The following is a 6,953-nucleotide window of genomic DNA, read 5'->3' as shown; positions in this document are numbered from 1 at the left end:
CCTCAATATGTCCAATCCTCAAAAGCCATAGGAAAAGGTCTGAGTGGAGGGACCATTGAGATGAGACAAATGGAAATGGAGCCTCTGACTCTTTGCAATGTATGTTTTTCCCTGTACTGTAACACAACTGAAGCAATGCAATGCTCATACCTGAGTAGTGGCATGCAGAGGGTGTGTGACTGAAGTCACCCAGAGGATGCAAGACCTGCATCAGGCAGAACCTACTCAGGAACAACCTGTTGATGTTGGTCTGTTTTTCACCACAGGTTACAATTTAAAATAAATCAATTTTCGCTTGATTAGCTTCCAATTTTAAGGACTAGTTTTCTGGACAAAGATTAATTCTAATCCCGGACTATAAAACACCCCAACGTGTTTCTCAAATTGTATAATTTAGGTGCTGGTAAAATGGAATTGATGCCCTGAAGCGGTGAAAGTAGCATACTGGTAATTTACTAGGTATTTATCTTGAAAGACTGGTGCAAATTTTAAAGGAGGATGCACCTGAACATGCATCTAGAACTGCACTGGCTGTCAGAAGCCTAGAGGACCACAAGCCAACCACCATCGAGCAGAACACAGTCCCCATCAAGGGCCAGGCTCTCTTTATGTGGGACAGAGTCTGAAAGTGTTTAGGATTCCGAATTGGATACATTGTTGGCTTTGCTTGACTCTTCGTCTGACTAGACTAACAACTGAATCTCCATCTGAATTTTATGACTCATCTGAATCCGATTAATCTGAACCAGAGCCTGATTCATAAACTTGAAACACATTCATAGAAATGACTGCTAAAGATCAGTCCTAGCACTGCAAAATGTAATAACTAATTATGGTCGTCATCCAGGATAATATAGATTTCTTCATGAAATGATGCATAAAATACTGTGAAGCCTTGGAAAATATTGCTTTTGAAATGATTATTTACCTGGCTGTTCTAAAGATTACAGGTCCACATGCACTTTTATTTGGGTCCATACAAGCATTTCGCTACACCCGCAATAACATTGCTAAACATATGTATGTGACCGATCAAATTTGATTTGATAATGCCCTTAACTTTTCTTGTGAGAACTCATTTATAGGACATGACAAAGGGATGAAGATGGCATATGAAGAATATAGCTATGATGCCTGAAATATCTAACACCTATAAAAATGCCTCCCTGTTTGTTCTGGACAATGTCACTAGGCCACTGCTTATGTTATGTGCCAAAAGCACTTAGTAGCCGTAGCGCTTGATCAGTTCCATTACATTACACATAAATCATTGGACAAGGCGTCTTCTGTATGGGAAGTTGTTAACCTTAAGAGCCCCAACACTTGGTCAGAACACACATCACTTGCAGTAAGGTTTTGGAAGGACATATCTTTCTCAGCGATAAATAATTGTCAAAAAATGTAAAATGTATACACTTTTTATAGGGTTAGGGTTCCCACGGTGCTTTACGGAAAACGTCTCCTAAAACCTGTGTGTAAACGGAAGACGTGTGAAATTATTTTCATGTGATATGAAAGTAGAGCGATTTATGGTTCTAGAACCGTACAGCAATTGAGAATCGATTCACGTTTAGGTTGAGTATATAGCTGTTTTGTCCTCCAGAGCCAATTCACCTTTAAACATTCAGAACATGTAAGGTCCTTGGACTATAGGAAGTAACGTCTGGCTCATTTGGTCCATTATTGGGCTACCAGTAGTCTGTCATATATACATATATTCATATACATAGCTCATATATCAAGCACATATAGTAAGCATCCTTTAGGTGGCCTTAGTGCCCTCAGGCTGCTTTAAGAGCCTGTTTGTGACCATAGGATTAAAGCTTGCACAACACACCCCATGACTGAGACACAAACTGCTGTTACACAAAACATGGTTCCCCATTGTCACAAGGATACTAACCGCACAAACAGTTATAGAGCGCCAAACTAATCCGCCTGACTTAAGTCATTGCACGTACCCCTGCCAAAACAGGAACCAACCTAGCCCCAGCCATAAACTACCCCTCTCAGACCCCTTACCTCACGACTCCTTGACACACAGATATTTCATCGCACGAACACACACACTTCACTCCCCTCTCAGTTCCCCTTACCTCACGACTCCTTGACACACAGACATTTCATCGCACGAACACACACACCTCACTCCCCTCGCTACTGGTCGGGTGCCAAGAGCAGAGGACTCTGCTGTGCACCAATGGGGCTCCTGCTCTGGCTAGAGCAGGTCCGCCTCCAACCCTTCGGGACCATTCAGAAAACGAGACGACAAGTCTCCACCTACATTATTCCATGTATAAAATTTACTGTAACCTCTGTCTAATGCCTTTTTTGCTGACTCCTTACTGAGTCATATGACTAGGTCTGTGCACGTTTAAACTGCAGGACAAGATATCTTTTGACTCAATAAACTGACATTTTGTTACAACTGAAATCCACTCTGTCCAGCGTCCATGATTTGGTCTCACTCTCCAGTATTTGAACACCAACAAAACTTGGTAGCAGAGGATGGTTTTCTTCCTGAATTAGATCCACGATAGGTCGGTGTGAGAGACGAGACAAATCATCCGGTTCGAATCAGACGGAAGAGTGACCTGTAGACCAGGAGACCTCCAACCATTCGACTTGCCTCAGGAAACTGATCAGAGATCTCACCCAAAAGGTAAGCAGAGCCTGTTAAATCAAAATCTGCATATTGTATCTTAGCCTACAACCAAATTTTGATCAGTAGTACTGAGTGTGAGTATGAATCGTTGCTAAATTGCTACTAAAACTGTTGAAGGCATAGTTCAAAAGATATCTTGTGCATAACAGAACCTTTTATGATTTGTTAATGTGTTGAAGCTGAATAATTGATGAGCTGAAATCTGCATAGAAAACCGTCCTATTGATTAGGTTGTGTATGAAGTGAAGCTGAATAATTGATGAGCTGAAATCTGCATAGAAAACCGTCCTATTGATTAGGTTGTGTATGAAGTGAAGCTGAATAATTGATGAACTGAAATCTGCATAGAAAACTGTCCTATTTTGAATAGGTTGTGTATGAAGTGAAGTTGAATGAATAGATGGACTGAAATCTGCATAGAAAACCGTCCTATTTTTAATAGGTTGTGCATGAAGTGAAGTCAGGTAGAATTAATATAACCAGATTTGACGTTCCGCGATTTTGGGACTGGGGATGCGGTTGTGCCCAATTCAGAGAGAACATTTGTTGGGGAATAATTGCCATACTGTGAATACATAAACGGTGTAATATTGATGGCCGCTGAGCCAAATACTGCTCTTACCAGTCGCCGAGCTGAGAATTAACCCAGCCGCCGTGCTGAATACTGACTGGTTGCTTTTTCCCTTTTTCTGCTGTTGGTATTCCCCAGGATGTTAATATTATTCTGACAATTGTTATAGAACCGCTTGAATTTGCTAATATATTGTTCCAAGAGTTGATTGCTGAATTATTTTTAGAAAGTATTTAAATAATTCACTGAACAACTTTTGGTTTTCCAATTTCTATCGATATTCCCTAAAGAGATAGAATTATTCTGATAATTGTTACACACCTGCCTGAAACTAGGTGAGCCAGGCAACGGAAAATGAGGAGGACAGTAACAAATACGCACCCACCGGTGTAGAGGTTGAATACGAGATACAAGACCTAAGAAGACAACTAAATAAATCCATAGCCCTAGCAAGAGAATTGATGGGCGTCGAAGGAGAAGGGATGGGTAAATACCACATCGAAGGCATAGTGAAGGGAAAGGTGACAGACGTGACCGACACCCAGAGGGCCACCACCACCCGGACGTCTGTCCGGCAGGCTGGACTGAAAGCTAAAGGAGTGACCGCCATAGAACACTGGGACTCTGAACGGGGTGGAGCCAGCATGTATCCCCTACGCCCAGCAGCTGATCCGCACTACTTAGAGTACCAACCTTGGAAGATGACTGACCTGACCACACTTATGGAACAAATGCCCAGTCTGCATGGAGGGGCCTCAGCCTGGCTACTCCAACTTCAGACCCTGACCTCGGGTCTGGATCTCTGCCTAGGAGACATGAAAGCACTACTAGCCAGAGCCACCAACCATGGCACCATGAACGGCATCATGACAGCAGCCGACCTCGGAGCCCAGCCACCCACCCTGCCCCTAGATCGATTCAGGACCGTTTTATGGGATGAACTGCGCAGAGCTTACCCTACTGAAAGGAATCATGCCACCCTGTCCTCCTTCACTATCAACCCAGGTGAGCATCCAGCAGAATATCTGGATAGAGCTAAATCCACCTGGAGATCAGTCCATGATGAACCATTTGACCATACAGACACCACCCTCAACATGTGGAAAGAGATGGTGGTTAATGGCTGCCCAGGGGATGTAAAGACCAAACTGAGAGGAACAGTGGGACTGATCGCACTTCCTTTGACCCAATTTAATGCTCATGTGCACCACCATGTGGGCCAACACAATAAAGACAGAGGGGGATCCGAGAACCAAGTCCAGTCCCTCCAGGTACAACTCCTGAAACTCCAATTGAAGGAAGCACAAAAAGGAGAAAAAACCTAAGAAACAGATGGTGGCGGAAGAAACCCAGGAGACAGGCACCAAAACAGACATCTCTCAAATAGTGGCCCAGACTGTCTTACCGACTATACAGCCAGAACTGAACCACTGAGGGAAATAGTGCGTGAAGCAGGACCAAGAAACCTCCATGCTCCCCTGGCCTGGACGCCTGAAGCTTCAACAGCCTTTGCACTCCTGAAAACGGATCTATCGGTGGCGGCAGCTCTGATTGCACCTGACTACAAGAACAAGTTCCATTTGGATGTTTCTGAAAAGGAAGGATTCACCTCGTCCGTCCTATTCCAGAAACAAGAGGGGGAGAGAAGGGTCTTGATGTACCACTCCTCCAAACTTGACCACATTGAGGTAGGACAGACAACATGCTCCAGATACGTTGCTGCAGTAGCAAAAGCTATTGAAAAAACAGCTCACCTCGTGATGTGTCATCCATTGGAGATCCACACCCATCATGGCGTTGCTGCGTATCTGATGAGTAAAGAATTCACGTTCAGTGCTGAAAGAAAAACCAAGATCCAGAACAAATGCACTCAGTCACATATCACGTTTGTTAACACCGACAAAAATATGGCAGATGCACTCAACGCAGAAGAAGGACTGCCCCACTCTTGTGCCGAAAGAGCGGCACAAGTACTAAAACTGAGACCAGACCTGAAGAATGGACCACTGGCTGTACACTGATGGCTGCTGCTACAAAGGAGAAGAAGGAAACATAGCAGCCTATGCGGTGGTACAGCAACTCCCAGACGGCTCACATGTCACCCTTGAATCAGCCATCATCCCTCAACCAGCATCGGCCCAATTATCTGAAATCATCGGATTGACACAGGCCCTCATCAGAGCAAAAGGAAAGACTGTGAACATTTACACAGACTCAGCTTATGCTCATGGAGCAGTCCACACTGATGGACCACAATGGGTAAGAAGGATCTTCACTACAACAGGAAACCTCCCAATCAAACACAAGACACAGATGGAGAAACTAATAGCATCAGTATCACTACCGGCAAAGGTAGCCATCATGAAGTGTAAAGGACACCAGCAATTGAACACCAGGATCAGTGCGGGAAATGATGCAGCCGATAAAGCAGCCAAGAAGGCTGGAGGTTACGCTCCCAAACAGATGGTACTGCAACCACAGCTATCACAAACAGAGCTTACCCAGCAAGACATAGTGGTGCTACAACACTCAGCAGGACCCTATGAACACTCAGTCTGGGCACAGAAAGGGGCGACCAAAGGACCAGATGAACTCTGGAGATGTCATGACGGTAGACTGGTTGCCCCCTCTGTCCGGAACTCTTACGAGAAGCACATGGCCCCACACACGAAGGCAAACTAAAGACCTTTCAAAGGGTCTTGCACATCTGGTGGCACCCTCACATGAAAGAAATGACTGACTTATTTTGTGACGAATGCAATATTTGTGGCAGCCACAACCCAAAGAAACCATATCAAACACCAATGGGCTCATACCCAGTAATGCATGTTTTCAGGACATCAGCATAGATTACACCGATATGGGCGCCGATAATGTATCAAAAGGGAAACGCTATCTCTTAGTTATGGTAGATAGGTTCTCCAAATGGGTAGAGGCAATACCAACAGCAGGGGAGGATGCTAGGTCAGTCATTAAAGTGGCTACAAACCGAACTAATACCCAGGTATGGCATCCCAAGACAAATCAAATCTGACTGGCTCACATTTCAGTAACAAACACCTAAGACAGGTGGAAGAAAGATTTGGCATAACACACAGATTCAGTTCTGTGTACCAACCCCCGGTCCCAAGGTCTGGTGGAACCCATCTCTCTCCTCATGAGATAATGACTGGTAGAGTCATGCCTGGTCCACCAAGGGAGGGAGGTCATATGCCCGCTCTTGATGTACAACAAATTGAAATGTCGGACTATGTAAAAAAATTGACGGAACTCTCTGCAGCACTCTCTTCTCAGGTTCGCAAGGTCCAAGAGGGGGAGCTGCCGGGGGACACGCCACTACTGAAGGTAAAAGTTGGTGACTGGGTGAGGGTTAAAGTCCACAAAAGAAAGTGGCTGGAACCCAGGTGGACTGGACCGTACGAAGTGAAGGAGGTTACTTCACACTCAGTCCAGGTCAAAGGTAAATCAGGCGCACCTTGGCACCACCTTACACATTGCACCCCAGCCCCAACTCCTTCCAGAACATTGACTGAAGTCAGAGCTGATTTGAACAGCCTAATTTCGATACCAAATGAAGACACTCCTGACTCAGGTGATGGAGTATCAAACTCCATCTCCCCTGAAAAAGGAACCTCGCCCAGTTAGAGGGATATCTCTCTCTCCCTGGGCAAGGCTAGGAATATCTTGACATTTGTTTGTGATATTCCTACTGATTTC

Source organism: Oncorhynchus tshawytscha, linkage group LG05, assembly GCF_018296145.1.
Source record: "Oncorhynchus tshawytscha isolate Ot180627B linkage group LG05, Otsh_v2.0, whole genome shotgun sequence".
Classification (NCBI taxonomy): domain Eukaryota; kingdom Metazoa; phylum Chordata; class Actinopteri; order Salmoniformes; family Salmonidae; genus Oncorhynchus; species Oncorhynchus tshawytscha.
Note: the sequence above shows the minus strand (reverse complement) of the source record.